Source organism: Sinohyriopsis cumingii, chromosome 19, assembly GCF_028554795.1.
Source record: "Sinohyriopsis cumingii isolate HCF-2022 chromosome 19, ASM2855479v2, whole genome shotgun sequence".
Lineage (NCBI taxonomy): Eukaryota > Metazoa > Mollusca > Bivalvia > Unionida > Unionidae > Sinohyriopsis > Sinohyriopsis cumingii.
Window position 1 is genome coordinate 37,294,473 of NC_142979.1, and position 17,717 is coordinate 37,312,189.

The 17,717-nt window shown below is 34.2% G+C and overlaps 1 long non-coding RNA gene across 1 annotated transcript; it reads right to left on the minus strand.

Moving 5' to 3' along the window:
- Positions 1-12,415: 12,415 nt before the first annotated feature.
- On the minus strand, positions 12,416-14,219 carry LOC149775456 (uncharacterized). Its single transcript, XR_016416481.1, has 3 exons — positions 13,805-14,219; positions 12,928-12,969; positions 12,416-12,550 (listed from the first exon to the last, which is right to left on the minus strand). It is a non-coding gene; the product is annotated as an uncharacterized LOC149775456 (long non-coding RNA).
- Between the last annotated feature and the right edge of the window lie 3,498 nt (positions 14,220-17,717).

Below are 17,717 nucleotides of genomic sequence, written 5' to 3' on the forward strand. Positions count from 1 at the left end.
TTATATTTCACATTTCGTCGATGGTTTTATTCAAAAAGGAGAAATCAAGAAAGTTGCAGTCATTGCTTTTATGATCTTCCTTTGCGCAGATTATGTTAATCTAATTGTTTGGATCGGAATTTTTCATTTTAAATCAATGTAATTCAATATCCGTATCCCCAACCCACCGTCCTAAGTTTAGAACGCCGGGTTGTATATTAAATCCTTTATTTTATTTGTGTGCTTCTTTGCTAACGAAGAAGCTTAAGAAAATCATTATTTGAAATTACACCATCCTAATGTACTGCAATAAAAGGAAATACTTGATTCATTCATTGCTAATACCCTCCAAATGCGGTCAATAACCTTCGAGATGTGTTAAGTGTTACACAATTTTAATTTTATTTTGTTCGTTTCAGTCAAATGATTCTTGTAATGTTAATCATGCAGAATAAAATGCCACGTATGATTAATCAACAGTCCCAGTCAGTTACGTAAAGTGTTATATCATGTCTGTCCTGTGTTAAGTGTTAAATGTGTTATTCAATTTTTATTTTATCTTCGTTCATTTCAATCCACCGATTTTTAATTGTGTTTACACACACTTCACACAAGCAAAGAATGAACGAACCCGATTATTCAAGAAAGTAGTCGCTAAGTGCTATTTTCTGTAAGCGAGTTTCAACTATTAAAAACAAATGTCAATACACATTCGTGCTTAAGAAAACGTTTGAAGCCTTATTGCTTGTGATTAATGGCGATCCTGTCAAAAGTAATGTCAAATATGTCGTTCTTGCATGTGATGGTGGATACTGATATATTTTGCAGTTAAAATATAAGGAATGAAAGAGGCTATACTAATTATATGCTGAGTAAGTGTAATTGATGCCGAATTGATAAGAAAGAAAGAAGCTATAACAATGACCTTTTGAGTCAGGGTAATTGGTGTCTAATTGATAAAGATAGAGGCTATAACATTGCGTTTTGAATCAATGTAACTGATGTCGAATTTATAACAACGATAGAGGCTCTGATATTAATATCTGAGTCAGGGTAATGTCAAATTGATAAGAACGAAAGATGGTCTAATATTGCCTTTTGAGTCCGGATAATTGATGTCGAGCTGATAAGAATGAAAGAGGGTCTAATATTGCCGTTTGGGTCAGGGTAATTGATGTCGAATTGATATTTGAATCAGGGTAATTGTTGTTGAATTGATAAGAAGGAAAGAGGGTCTAGCGTAGCCGTTTGAGTCGTGGTAATTAATGCAGAATTAAGAAGGAATGGAAGAGGATCTAATTAATGTTCACTGAGTCAATGTAATTGATGCCGTATTGAAAAGTTCCAATAATTGTTTATTGAGTCAATGTAACAGATGTTGGATTGATAAGGAACGCAATATGTTCTAATTTATATTTGAGTCAGTGTAATTGATGCCGAATTGAAAGTCTAAGGGTAGTTCCATCAGGGGGAAAGGGGAACATATTTGTTTAACAGCGAAAGCGAGAATTTAATTTTTATTTCTTTCGCCAAACAAATCCGGATCTGCCAGTTTAATTATATTCTATTCATAGTATTCATCATGAGCATGATCATCTTATAGAATATAAATTGTATGTACAGAAATAGTACTAAAATGTTTAAACGTCATGAAGGACGCGATAAATGCAACCAGTTTGGGGCTATTTTTCCCCTTCACATTGCATAAATTGCAATGTTGCATACAAAATCACTGATTTCGATAAAATATTTAGTCTAAAATTCTGCAATAATGCTTTCGAATTTCTTTGCACAGATTATTTTTACCTATTCCAATCTTCCGGATCAAGATTCCTTAGTTTAAAGTCAGTCTGACATTCTGATCCCTTTCACGTATCCTCACGTATCCTCCGGGTTGTATATTAAATCCTTGTTTTATGTATGTGCTTGTTTAACTTACAAACTAAAGATAAACCTGATTTGAAATGACACCCTCTTAATGAATTAGCAAGAAAAATACATTCCTGATTCACTGTTTGTTACGTTTGCTTATACTCAACAACTTCCCACCTGGTGCACCCTCAGGCTATTGGCCATATTAAATAGTGACATCATCGGCTGAGCTGTTTAAGGTGTTTAGCGCGTAACTCAATTTTTATTTTATTTTGTTCTTTACAGTCTAATTATCTAAAATGCCACGTACAAAATAATCAACACACCCAGTTATTTAAAGCGTGACGTCATCGGCTGGGCTGTGCTAAGTGACAATGGGTAACTCAAATTTTATTATATTTTTAATTACAGACAACTGAATGTCGTTAACCTTGGGTACTCGCTGATCTAGGAGAAGGTAAACTCCGACTTCAAACCTTTCCTGCCTTGCGACTATACCCTCTCATGGGAAAGGCTAAGGGAGTAAACCCCAACAGACAATCCGGAGAAGGAGTCCCCTAAGGCGAGCGGGCATTGCTTTCAGTGTCATCTCAACAACTCCTGCAACGTCGCTGGTGACATTACGTCTCGGCTTGTTCAGCTCTGTGTTAACAGACTCAATTTAGAGTGTGAGTCAGACGATTGTTGGAAAGGATCGATAAACAGACACCATGTAGAGTAAATGTTATGCATTGTACGTTACTGTGATATAGCGGTAGTACCAAATAAAGCATTTTTACGATAACATATAATTGTCCTAATGTTGGGATCTTGATGTATTTCCTGCACAAATTGTAAATCATTTTGAAAGTAGGATGCTACTTCATTGACTCTTATTATGTAACCTGTACCCTAAAAGAGCAGAAGCTTATCTGAGAGAATTAAAAGAATGCATATGTAACCACTTGTGATGGTGTTGGTGCCTTGAATATTGATGAGAATGGGCACACCAGAATGAGCCTAAATGTACATGTCAACCACAGACTGTTTAACAAATTCAGATGTTCAAAAGTAAAGTACAACAACAGTTTTAAAGACAATTCAATTGCATAAGCCATCATAAAGCAACAACATGAACATCGTTCATATTTATATTCATTTTTGCTGCCATACATTCGATCTCTTAGTTCTCGTCAAATAGACTAATCATGTGATCTGACGGAGTACGGCCATGTTTTGAAAAACTGAAGTTCGTGAGTGCATTTTTAAAATGATATCCTTGCCAGCAGTTCCAATATTTTCTGGACATAAAACTGGTGATGCAGAAATAGTAACGTATAGTCATCCAGTGTGTATAAGATCAAAACACAATAGGAAGCTCTATGAAGAAAATTACCGAGACCCTCGAATACCGCGATACTACAAAGCAATTGTTATCGCAAAATGTTACCATAAACTACATATTACTCTCACATTTCTTAACATGAAAGGACGTACACACAAGATTCTATGGCAGATTCCGTGCTCAGGTTGACTATGCAGACTGGCCTAGCAGCAAATTGTATTTAAGCAATAGTCAGCTTTTACAGATTAATTTCAATGCATGCCCTTTAGTGGACAGATGACAGTTAATGTATTATGGTGAGTTTTCATGCAGATACGTTGCATTTACTATATCTCCATATCGGACATTTCAAACAGCGCATACAAATAAAACCTGTAGGTCAATCAAACTTGCTAGCTGTAAAAGCAGCAGGGACAAGATATTCTCTCTTTAAAACCAGCATTCAGATTCTAACTAAGCAAGTCACTCCAAAACTGACTTAACTATAACGTTGTCTGCCAAACATCTTCATTTCGCATTTAAAGCGTTTTAGGAGCTTTCAGACCATTTTTCGTGTTCATATTGCCAAATGTGATACTGATTTTATTTTGTTGAGAATGGCTGTGGCAAGTGGAGCAATAGCTTACGCAACAGAAAATAAACAAGCGGTAGAGGACTGCAATGCAGGAAACGTTTTGTCTGGATAGTCTACATACAAATGTGGTATCAATTTATACTATCTCTCTCTCTCTCTCTCTCTCTCTCTCTCTCTCTCTCTCTCTCTGAAAGACAAGATAATTTATCTAGTTTCTTCCAAAGTTGCCCATTGTCTATAATGACTACATAAAAACAGGTATTTTCGTGCAGCAACAAGCTAATGATTTCAAAAGACAACATGAAAGGGTGATAAAGCAAAATAGAGCATAACAACGGGTAATGTTCTGATTTATCTCCAGTACAAAACTAGAACAGCAAGGTCTAATTATACCACTATCACCGCTGCTTACAGCAGGTGTGCTGTTCCCTGTACTTCGTGGCATGATTTAACGACGCCTCATGGGTAACGAAACGAGAGTGGCAGAACCTTCAGTATCCTGGAACAAAACGCTGGAGAGCAAGTTAAGTATTGTGCAGTGTATTATTTGAAGGATATGACGCAATACACATCAGGAGAAACGAGTGCTGTGACCAAAAAAGAATTTTAGCGGTGTTGGAACGCAGTTCCTTGTAACATGCAAATCAATTGATTCACATAAGAGACAGTGTCTTGAAAACAAATCTTTTTTGCCAGTAGGATGTACATGTACATAGTAATTTAGTCTCAACACTAACGTAAATTACGCTCAGATGTGATTGGATTCTATTTCGTTTGTAAAGAAATGAAATCCTTTCATGGTAAACTTGCCATCTCGTTAAAAGCAACTAAGTATTAGCAAAATTAAATTTAAAGACTCGAATTAATAATATTCAACAACTCTCTCGAGACTATATAGCTTTTATATTATCTATGTCCCACCTGTCGTTATGCTTAAGCTGAGCGTGACGCAAACGATGTACTTTAGAAGCCATCTAGGGTATTTACATTTGTTTTCTGTCGTTTTAATCGCTTAAACCATGATGAAGTTATACGTATATGAGATTTAATACTGTGCTTTGTGTGCAATACTTTTGTCCGTCACTGGTAACAGAGTTGTTGGCCTTCCTGACGTTTGCCCATTATTCAAGATGTTTACATGGAAGTGAGTCCCGTAGTTTTCCCCTAGAGAACTATACTGCGTGCTAGGTCAAATGACGTTTGTATATATAGCTGTTGTATATACAGTCTGCATTTTTATTTTTCGTTCAGCCTGTGGAATCAATTTGTTGTGGTCAGATATAATTTGAGGGGAATCATTCTTTGAATTATGCACTGGAATTAAAAAGTACTTATTGGTTTCTGGACTAAAACACTACTTTCTGAATATTGTGTATCAATTCAAAGATATTTCGATTGGGATACATGAGTAATTATTGGTACATCAAGACATTTAACATTCTTCATAGAATCCATTCGGATATTTCAATTATATGATTGGTATACATCAAGACAGTTCATACATCAATATATTCAACAAAATTGGTATATCAGTACATTCAAGACTTTAGTTACGTCAAGTCATCTGAGTACATACATTGTTACTTGTGACAGAAAATTTAGGATTATTTGGATTTTATTCACAGCGCTTTAAGTGCCTTTCATGTTTGACTTCGGATTAAACGGAAATAAATTGTACACTGAAATTTCTAAACGGGTGCCTCTTCTTTCGGTTACACAGTTTATGTCCATAGAATCGGAAGAGTAAAACGAAATGCAATATGTCTTCTAAATTTTGACATCTTACAAAGAAGCATGCTGCAGGCAATATATTTAACTTGTTTATTTAAATCAACATATTCTTTCATGTCCTGATCTTTTTGTTCGAGTGTTTCAAAGAAGCAAATTTTGCGGCCATGTTTTTCCTTCTTTCAAAAAGATTTGAGAAATCTCTATTCATATATGTAATAATATCTTTTTTTTAAAACCCCTTAATAGGTTGACCAATCGGTCGGGGAACCATCCCAGGGTCACCTTACAATCAAACATTTCTGGTTATCAGATAATCTAGGGATAATAAATATAATCTACAGAGAAAGTAAAAAAGAAAACACACACACACACACACACGCATATACACATGCATATGGCACACAATCTAGGTGACATGGCCTTTGTGATATTACAATATTTTGTTCATGTTTACCATCAAGTCAGAGACAAGTTAAATGTTCATTGTTGAGGTCCATTTTTGAAGAAATTGGTCCTCTTTTTTATTTACTTTAGCAGTGTATTTTTCAATGTTCTTATGCATTGCAACTATTTGCTTAAAAGCAAAAATAGAAGGATTTTTCATATTGAATCTGCAAGTATAAATATAATATTTTGCCAAAATAAGCAGAAAATTACCCAAACTGTCCAGTTGTTCACTTCCTAAAAATGTTTCTTTTTTGGACAGATGTACAATATTTGGGCAAAAAAGTGCAAAAACTTCAATAAAACGGTACCAAAACTGTGAAGTAATACTGCAGTCATAAAAGAGATGCTCAATGCTTTCAGTTTCACTCTTACAGAAAGTACATTTGTTGTCATCAAATATGTTAATTCTTTTAAGAAAATCATTAGTAGCAATTATTCTATGGATTAATTTAAAGTTAAAAGATTTCAACTTGGTATCCTTGGTACAGCATTTTGCCCGGCTATATATATCAGGCCACTCCTCACTACTTATATTTTTATTAAATACTTGCATCCAAGTTTCTTGCTTCGCAGTGTGTTGCCTTTTAATTTCCTGCAAAAGATCTTTGTAAACAAACTTGAGTGAATCTTGTTTTCGGAAGTTCTTTATTTTATCCTCCTGCTTATCAAAATTATTATGTACTAGGTGGTTTTTTATGGCATCTTTCCATGCTTTAGGAATTCTGGATATTAAGGAGAAGTATTTCAAGAAATCATCGCTTCCAGTTTTTTGTTTTATTATCTCAAAAGGTATTAAATTACCGTGATCATCTACTAGATCGTTCAGAATTTCAAAACCAGCTTCTGTCCAGGATTTGTATTGATAAATCATTTTAGGGGGGACAAAATTTAAAATACTCATGGATAGATACTCGTTAGGACTTTGCGGTCCATTTAGATACCGCCAAAATTACATCTCTCCAAAAACTGTTTTTAATGAACTTACTAAATTCTTCTAATTTCCTTCTCCCTAAATTCCAAATATCCTTTTTATTTCTGAGTATAGTTGTATTGACTAAGTTCTGCCAAGTTCCATCTTCCTTTTCCAGCAATCTTTTAACCCATCTTATCTTAATATACCTAATGAATGAAAATATGTGTATCATATTTAGTCCTCCCTCTTTTTCTGGGGAAACTAGTATATCACGTTTTATTCTCTCTACTTTTCCACCCCATACAAATTTAAATAACGTGCGATTTAGTTCTGCTTCAACTTTTGCTGATGGGTTAGGAAGTGTTGAAAAAAGATGTATGAATATGGGCAGAACAAGAGTCTTTACAACAATTACTTTACCAACTATTGACAGATGTCTTTGACTCCAGCTTGCCAGTATTCGTTTTGCCTTTGTTAGTTTCTTCATATAACTAATTTCCACCATCTGTTGTAAATCTGGAGAAAATTCTATGCCAAGGAGTGTAAAGTTAGAAGAGGACCAAATTAGGCCCATTTTGGGACATATTCTTTCAATAGAAAATTTCCTGTTTCCAATCCTAATAGCTTTTGTTTTTGTTATGTTACATTTAAGTCCCGATAATAGAGAGAAACCTTGCAAGATATTCATAGTTGCTTCAAGAGAAAAACTAGATCCATCAAGAAGAATAAAAGCGTCATCGGCATACTGACCCAATTTATATTCACTGGCGTCAAAGATTACTCCCCGTACATCCACGTTTTGCTTTAAAGTTATAGCTAAAATCTCAACCCCAATGATAAACAAATAAGGTGCAAGGGGATCTCCTTGACGACATCCTCTTTCAAGTCTAAAAAAAGATGACATATGTCCATTATTTATAACACAACTATTAGAGTCATTACAAAACAGTTTAAACCACTTACAAACGGAATCACCAAAATTAAAAGATTGTAGAGCTTCTTCCACAAAGATCCAGTTAATTGAGTCAAAGGCTTTTTCGAAATCTATTAACAATAATAAACCATATCTGCTTTCATTCTCAAGTTGGTCCGTGATATCATATAATAGTCTGGTGTTTTCTCCAATGAATCTACCCTTCATCTATCCTTTCTGAGTATCGCTGATTATTGATGGAAGAACCTTTTTAATCCTAGCTGCAATTGCTCCCGAAGCAATCTTATAATCAGTATTTAAACGTGATATAGGTCTCCAGTTTTTAAAATATCTTCTGTCTTTTTCCTCCTTTGGTAGACATGTGATGACTCCTTGAGTCTGAAAATCTGAAAGTTTTCCTACAGTATATCCGTAATTTATTGATCTACATATAAATCCCCCCAGAGACTTCCAAAAGAATTTATAGAACTCTACAGTGAATCCATCCGAGCCAGGACTTTTTCCATTTTCCATCCGTTTTAGAGACATACCGAATTCATTAATTGTAAGCAGACCCGCGCATGATTCTCTTTCCTCTCGACTAAGTTTAATATTGTGATTAAAAAATCTATTTCGAGTTTCTTGAGTAGCCTCGTTATCAAGCTGAGCAATTCTACTTTTGAACAATTCCATATAAAACTGTTTTTGTGCTTCTAAAATACATATTTGGTCAGATATATTTGTCCCATCATCTAAAATAATTTCCTTTATTGTCTTATTAACATAGTTTCTTTTTTCAAGATTTAAAAAGTACTTTGTGCTTTTTTCCCCAAATTCATACCATCTAGCTTTAGATCTTAATATAACACCTTCTATGTATTTTTTCCTAGATTCCTCTAATTCTGCTTTTTTTCTCTCTAAATTTTCCAGAATTTCCCCATTTATGTTATTCGATAGTCCCCCCTGAATTTCTATTATTTCCTGCTCAATTTTCTGTAATTTTCCCGTTTCTCTTTTGATTTCCTAATAGAATAACATATAGTTTCAGATCTTATTTTCATTTTCAAAATTTCAAAGAACATTTGGTCGTTACAGGAAAGAAAAACATGGAAAGAGTCATCTTTATTTCCCCCTACATAATATCCATTTACAGCGTCAGTTATACACTTTTTGACCAAATCAGTATACTCCATGTTCCTCAACAGTTGGGTATTAAATTTCCAATATCCTTTTCCCCTTGGAAACGTTGAAAACGCCACACTCAAAACAATAGCTGAATGATCAGTCTTGTACCCTGGTAAGATACATGCATCAGCTGTATTCATATGAATGTCATCCGATACAAGAAAGTAATCTAGTCTACTTTGTTTCAAGGGAGATTTTTGCCTCCAGGTATACATCTTTAAGTCTTGGTCATAATTTCGCCAGGGATCAATTAATTCCAATTCGTTTTTCAGGTCTTGAATCGCTGCCCTAGACTGTTGGTGTTTGTCATGTAAAATATTATAAGTATCCAAATCTAAGTCTTGAACAGTATTCCAGTCTCCGCACATTATAATTGATGAGTTCTCAAAAAATAAAGTCTCCTCCTTTAACTTTCTAAAAAAGCTAGGATTATCATCATTATAACCATACAAATTCACGAGGGTTATTATGTTGCCATTAATTGTAATATCTAAAATAATAAATCTCCCTTGACTGTCACACCTTTCTCTATGAATTATAAATTCAAAAGTATTTCTAAAAAATATTGCAACCCCAGCACTCTTACTAGAGCAGTGGCTAAATATACATTTGTATCCCCATTCAGCTGCCCAATATATTTCATCGTTCTTTGTACTATGAGTTTCTTGTAAGCATATTATAGATACATTCTTTTGTTTTACCCAGTGGAAAATATCCCTTCGTTTTAAGACTGAACCTTGCAGGCCTCTAACATTAATAGATATAATTTTTATGTTATTATCCATGAAAACAGCAGAAATTTTACACATACATATTCTTGTACGGGAATGTATGAAGTAATTATCAACTTGAGTTTATCATATGCATGGCTTTCGCACTCACACTCACACAGAATACAAACATCCATAATAAAATCATCCATGGTGTTACAGTAAATGCTGTAGCTTTGGCTGCGTTTAACATTGATACAGTATACTATGGACAACAAGTGAAACAACTCCATTTGCGATAACTCTTATGCACCTCTGACAGACCTTTCCGGAGCTAAGGCAGTTTTGTAAACCAAACGGCACAGATTAAAAAGAATATAAATTACAACTTAATGAATGAAAGAAGGGGTAAAAGGGAAGCAAAAGAAAGGGTGAAAGAGGGCATACATGGAAGTGGTGGGTGATTGAATGTATGAGCAAAAAATGTGAGACTGAGAGATTTATCGTGGAAGAGTAATGTTGAGAAAAGTGAGTAAACAACTGAGTAAATGTGTATATGAGAGTATAAGAGTGAAAGATGATTTATAAACTAGTGAGAGAATTTATTAGGGAGAGATATAACAGTGGACCAGCGAATAAACAAACATATTAATTAAGGATAAAATTGGTGAGGGAAAGAAATGTCTTATAAACAAAATATTAAAACAAATTAGAGTAGAAAAAGGAATATAAAAACGAAAGTTCACATACCTATTCGGTCAATTTCATAAGTTCACAGAATTGCATATTACACTTATAATCTAATTTTCTCATCAATTTCATCATAGATGTCAAATTTTATCCTTTTTCCTGATTTGGGTTTACCATACACAGATCCATTAAAGTACCATGCACTGTGAATTTCTTGATGTCTAGATAATGTATTGATAAGTTCAGTATTCAGTAATAATATCTTAAGTTATTGTATTATTTAGAATGGCTGGATGCGAATATGACCAGCATGTCAACTTATTTCTTCCTCCTTGCAGTGGAAGATTTGAGACTTCACTGCTGGCTCTGCCCACATGATGCCAAATAATCTAATGCAATATTTTAATTTGCAGATGACGACTTCGGCAGCTTCAATTAATCTTGACGGTTTAATTTAGTTTGTGTCATTTCGCTCTCTACTCACCCATACTAAAATGCTATGAAAAAGTGAATGAAATAAGTTATTTGTTATAAGAATCAGTTTCAGTTCCGCCTTAATATTTTGAATGTGAAAATTATTGAGATAAGTTCACTCTAAACACGCGTCCACTACGGGGAAGTGTAAATGTTAAGCAGGTGTATGTATATTTAGGTACTGTCAAAGATAAGAATGGCTACTGAAATAAAAATAAATTACTTTTAGTTTGCGCTATGATGGTTTCATACTCGTACTGAACTCTTACTTGTCACTAAAACAAACTGAACAAAATATGTCCCCCATACTCTGCAAGAAGCAAATGAAAAGCAATGACATTGTCAGGACTTTTAACATAGTGTTGTATGGTGAAGAAGAACGTATTCATGTACGTGAACAGTACTCTCAACTCTTGTTGAGTTGCCGAAACACGGGCTGCAATTTCCTATAATTACGCTCTGTGTGAAACATTTTTTCTACAATTGAATATTCACAATATATTTGCGAACAAAACTGGAAGTGATAAAATTGACAGGTACTAAAATATCTGAGTTGTACAAAGTTACCAAATTGTATGTATATCTGTATTATATATTTTAATTTTCATCCTTATATATTATATGGGTCATTTGGTAAATAGCATGTTTTTACTTGCATAAAGTAATACATTTCTTCATGCTAGTACACAACGTAATAAAATGTATTATCTCACTAGGATGATGGTTGACTTTTTCACTCTTTAGGAAACGCGTTATATAACGTCAGTCTAATACACCTTAGAACCAAATATAAGTATCTGACAACACTGCAAGCAATTATATCAGTTTTTAGATGAAAAATAGAATCAGCCTTCGTTACCATATTATTTGCATAATCTTTTATTTCCACTAACAAAGTCAATATACCAACAATTCATCAGCGATAGGTTTTCTATTTTTATGACATCATTAACAAAAAAATAATTGAATTAACTGTGACAGGATTCGAAATGGACACATCTGACTAAAAGATTATACATTTCAAAGGGAATTTTTATTTACTTAAAATAGTTTTATACATTAAAGACCCAAATAAAATCCGCAGTTTCTCCTTAAAATATAAATGTTTTATGTTTATATTCTTTGGAGTAAGAATGGTATAGATGATAATTTGTTTATATGATAAAGATGAATTTAAATTCGAAAAGTAATCTTCAAAGACGGAAATATGACGCAATCAAGTAAATGATGCCTGTATTATGGAAAATTGAAGAATGTTTATATTTTTTTCGTCATATATTAACCTGTTTTGACCTTTTTGGAAAACTAAGAAATATTTGATGGAAAATATTCCAAAACATTAGTGCAAAACTTAAGAATGCTGAGAAGTACTGTTGAATAATGGAGTCAAACAGATTGACAAATGGTAGCAAAACCATATTCTCCTTCTACAATAGATGTGGAGAGACTTAATTTTAGGATCATATGATATATTATATCCCTTTGGCATCAAACGTGCAATAACATAGAACATAACTATATTTCATATTTTCTTAGTATTTCACATCGAGTATATTGTTCCTTTCAATTCATGACGTGTAAGAGCGAGCGAATAGTTAAAACTAGCATATAATTCGTAAATGTGCGTTTTATGTGCTGTCATTGAAGAAAATAAAGAGGTAAATTTCATATCATATCATTCAAAGTCAAGAAGATATTCCGGTATACGTTTCTGAGTGTAGCACACTGCGACTTTGCCCTGCAAAATAAAAGGTATGCTTTAATTAACAATCACGTCGATTTCTTAAATTCAATGAGCGAACGTTACATAATTACCATCGAATCGTCATCAAATTTGAACATTTCACTAACTGAGAAAAGATATGATTGTATAAAGGTTAATTACGAAATAATTCCTAATTATTTCTATTTAGATTGTGTTGCTTAACGGATCACTAATGCTTGAAGTGTTATATATACTGTTATTAATGTATCGAGTGTAGTATCAAGGGACGCACTGTGGAGGCTTAATTTGCTTGATTTGGGTAGGATTTGAATCTGCGTTTGTATGATATTGAGGTTTTTTTCAGGCTAACTACTGTGGCACTGTGGCTCAACCCTTATGGATGTACTCACCTATTTGGAATTCTTTTCGACACATAGTCCTTCCTTGCACCACTGCAAAGAAATGTGCTTCTAGTAGGATTACACGGAAAAAGACGATTGTGAATATTTTTGCCCCTGGCAACACACTGGTTCTTAATTTTATTAATTTCCGAGAAAGTACATGTGCTTAAAAAATGAAGTTGTATTATGGATATATGTTGTGTACTTGAACATTATCTATTATTGTAGTTTGTAATTTACAAAACGTGGCATATGTCAACAGGATCTTTACACGGCTAACTTTTCTCCATCTATACCATGTAGACAAAACGTTTATGTTTAGACCATTCTAAAAACAGTATTGCTTATAGGAAGAGTTCAATGTTAGTCTTTACCGCAGTTACCTTAGGCTTTTCCTTCGGATATCTTCATATTCAATTATGGTATAGGTCAGGGTAAAATGTGCTTAATGATTTGATAAACAATTAACCAATTATTGCTTAACACTTTTGGTTTGACGAAATTTGAGAGGAATTATTTATTTAAATTTTTCATTCGAATTTTGTAAGGCAAATTGTCTTTGAATTAATACATTAATTTAGAATTACTATGAAGTCATTCAACGACATTCTTCGCATCATTTCCATACGTAATGTCATTTAAGACTATTTGAAACATTCTATACTTTTAGATTTGTTATAGGCCAATTATGACTACCTGGGATTTCACCCACAATACTGTAGGTGTCGCGCAAAGCATCAGTTTCTAACTTAGAAAAACAAATTGTTTGTAGGTTTAATTAAATTGTTGGTTTCTCGCTTTGATTCTATTACATATTTTATGACCTAAAGTAGAAACACCTGTTGCCGCTTTGAAAGGGATCCATAAAACTTAAGTGAGAGAGTACCATTTCTGTTCCACATGTAGTTCCTCTAGCTGCACTGAAAGGTGTGGGGTAGCATTTGCCTGTTGTTGGATCCATACAATGCAAGTCTAGACAAATATCTGCTGACACAACCTTAAACGATATATACCAGACGTTTAGCCTGAGGAGCATGACTTCATATGACTGAACTGTCACGTAAAAAAAAAAAAACAACATTTTAAACTTGTGATAGTTACGGATGACATCCAAACTGAGGAGCCAGGATCAATTATCCACGCAGGCATTTTAGTCTGCATACATGTTCTATTATATTTGTTCGCGAATAATCCATAACTGCAAATGGCAAGATGGATATCAGAAAGCTTTATTGACGTTCAAATATTGTATTTTAAAAACTCAAGGCACCACAACACAATAGCTACTTTACATATATATCTTCTTTTCTTCCGCATTATTGATATACAATTCATCAGTTACAAGTTCAAGTACACTAAGACTAGCATTCATATAGTAAGCACCAACCGGAACTAAAAAGGTTAAAAGTTAAATGTTACAAATATTCGCCTATACGTATTTGAATACGAGCTACGGAACCATCCGTTGAAGAGTAAACATAAACACTAACAGAATCCAGTGCAAAGAGGAACAATTGGACAATAGCAAAGACTTTAAGAGCGATGTCATTCAGTCGAACGAAAATAAATAACAAGACAGTCAAGAACAAAAGCTTCCAATATAAATATCATTATATAAATACCATTTGCAAAATTTAACAGATCGGAACGGAAGCACAGTACACAGTAATTCTAAATGATCTAGAATCGATAAAAATATTGTAACACATTTATATAATATTCAGATCTACATAAGATATGATCTTCAAATCTAATGGCTAGATGTATAATTCATAACCTCAGTTTATGTCGTTCTTCTTTTCTCGGACCACATGTTTGAAGAAATGCATGACAAACTCATCCATATTACCGGTACCGATATGTAAACCCATCGATGACATATAAACCTATAGCATAGCATGTACATAGCACATATGCAACAATGAGTTAAATGTAAAGCCTAAATAAGCCAGTAAGATGTGAAACGTTTGTCACAATAGCATTTCGGGTGTGAGTGCTTTGCTAAGAGAGATGAATGAAAGCATTTAGTGACCCTGATTTTAAGATGATAGCAAATCACTCATAAGATACACCAAATCACAAAGAGTCAATATTCCAAGCAAATTTGTAATGAGCTGATGCAAAGAACTTATCTAAGCTGGTAGTATGTGCAACGTAGGCCACACAGCATTATTTTGTGGCAACAATGTAATGCTTATCAAGGTGCAGGCATTTATCTACTTCGCCATACAATCATCTGTTTTTATGCATACTGCATGAACATTGCATGCAATCTATTACGTAATGAACTAAATGCAACATCTTAACCTAAGTCTGTACAAAATGCAATGTACGTCACATTGTCATGCTTTTAGTAAGAGATGCAAGCACTCATCAAGACACACCAGTTCACTAAGATTCACGATTTACAACACAACAGTACTATACAGACGATACAAATAATGTGTTCATGGGGTAAACCCAGAACCTCAACCTGAGCATGTAAACTTTGCACTCTAAGTCACATTAATGTTGTTTTTTTGTAAAGGTAAAAGTAAAATGTTTATTTAGATACATAGAAGTATCTATCCAATGAATCGAACTTGAGAAGTAGAATTAAGGAACACCATTTAAACAAAGTCAGTGAAACGTGAAACAAAAGTCACAGTGAGCTACTTTTATAATGTTGTTTCATTTAGAACATATTCTCCTTCATTATTCAATCCTGGTTTCCTGTATCGTTCCTTACCTGTACGTTATGTTTTGGTTCACCCCGGGTTAGATTCAATCGTCAATTTCATCAACTTAATCCCCAACGAGTTTCACGCTGACTGTGGTTTGATTGTGGCTCTTATTGCTCTTCCATGGAGTGATATAGATCTGGCATGCCAGGAGATAGATTACCTTTTTGCTTTCACTGATAGTAAGCGTACCTCTGTAGCCGTACTTTAAAATGATTAGCTCTTGTTAAATGTTTACCCTTTAAACTTGTCTTTGCCGCAATATATACCTGAATATGCGGTTGCCTTGCTACGTGACATATGATCCTTGGAATATGTAGGTCTACGGTACTCAGCTATTTGAACTTCTTGCAATATGCACTTCACCCGTTCGGTGGAATCAATATGGTACCAACGATATATTGTAAGTTTCGGACAATGAGGTGGAAAGTAACCTAACAGAGGTGAGCTCGTTAGTTTGCATGGTTTTATATTGCAAAAGAGGATAGAGGAGACCAGTTTTGTTAATATTATCGACACATGCATCTACTTCCGTATCCTCTCCATATAAGGTGCCCCAGATGTATCCGGATCAAAGCACATACACAGGCCACAGAGCAGATTTTGTACTGCGTACTGGCGCTAGAAAATGATGGATAAGATGATGGGATTGTCTCTTGCTCTACAATAGAATTCATTCTCGATGTTCCTCTCCATGAAGGTAGTCTGAGTAATCAAGTAGATGCTGGACCTACTAAAAGGCTATGGTGTATTTTTTCTCTAAGGATGGAGATCATTGGGACATATAACACTATTTAGAAATTGTTGCCTATTTTGAACGACTTCGGTTCCGTCGTCAATGAATCAGATCCTGATTTTAGTAATATATGGTGTTTCATAGTGGAGATTCACTGCGAAACTTGTCATGAAGTTTTCGGCATGCAATGGTGACATTGTAACGCCATGTCCATTCCCAGCACTACAATGCGTTGCTTGTTGATTACAAAATGTTTAATAGCTTAAGTAAATAGCATGTAGTATAATAATGATCGGGTCGAATACACCATACTTCCTTGCAGGATGTAATACCTTCATTGTGTTGTTTACTGGTGTATAAGGAACAGACATCAATATTAACGAGGATAGTGGTATACGGAATAGTAATGTTCGGTGCTTTTGAACTTAACATTCCACTAGACGTATGACTGTATGAAGGCATATGTCTCTCTCTCTCTCTGTCTCTCTCTATATTATATATATATATATATATATATATATATATATATATATATATATATATATATATATATATATATATATATATATAATGTTCACATTTATATTTCATTGTTATTACTGTTTATCTCAGATTAACCAAAAGATATCAGCAATTTTATTTTTATACTTTCAATTTCTTTTTATTATAACCATGGCACAAAATTAAGTAATATTCGGTACTCAAAGTTTTGAAATGCGCTCGCGTACCATTAAACTATCATTGCAATTACGCCTCCGTCATATACAGTTAAACTGCGCTGAATTTGGAATCAAATACCTTAAATAGTGTGTGAGTGTGTTATTTAGATTTGTAAAGTAGCTTTAATAATTTTAGTCGTATCACTATGATGGCTGCATTGTGACCGTTTATAGCTATGTCTAGCACTGGGGCATCATACTGCAGACATGTAGCTTCATGTACCACCCATTCACATGATCCTGACATCAGGCCTTTCAGTCGTAACATTAACCTCACAACGCTGAGCGCCAACCGAAGCAGCTAATTGTACCATTTGTAATAGTCTTTGTTATATCTCGGACACGGTTCGAACCATGGTCATCCAACATCCAAGGCGGATGCTCTAACCGCTTGGACCACGGAAGCGGAAATATACCTTAAGGATGACTGCTCAGTGAAATAGACATGCAAAGTGAGAAAGTGGAATAAGGTCAGCGGATAAATTACTTATTTATTCCTAAAGATGGAATTTACTCACATACACTTACAAAATATACATACCCCACAGAAGACAGAGTTGGGCCCATTAATGAACTCGCATTGCTCATTGTTGCTATATGCCTCTCCTGGCAGTTTCACAGTAA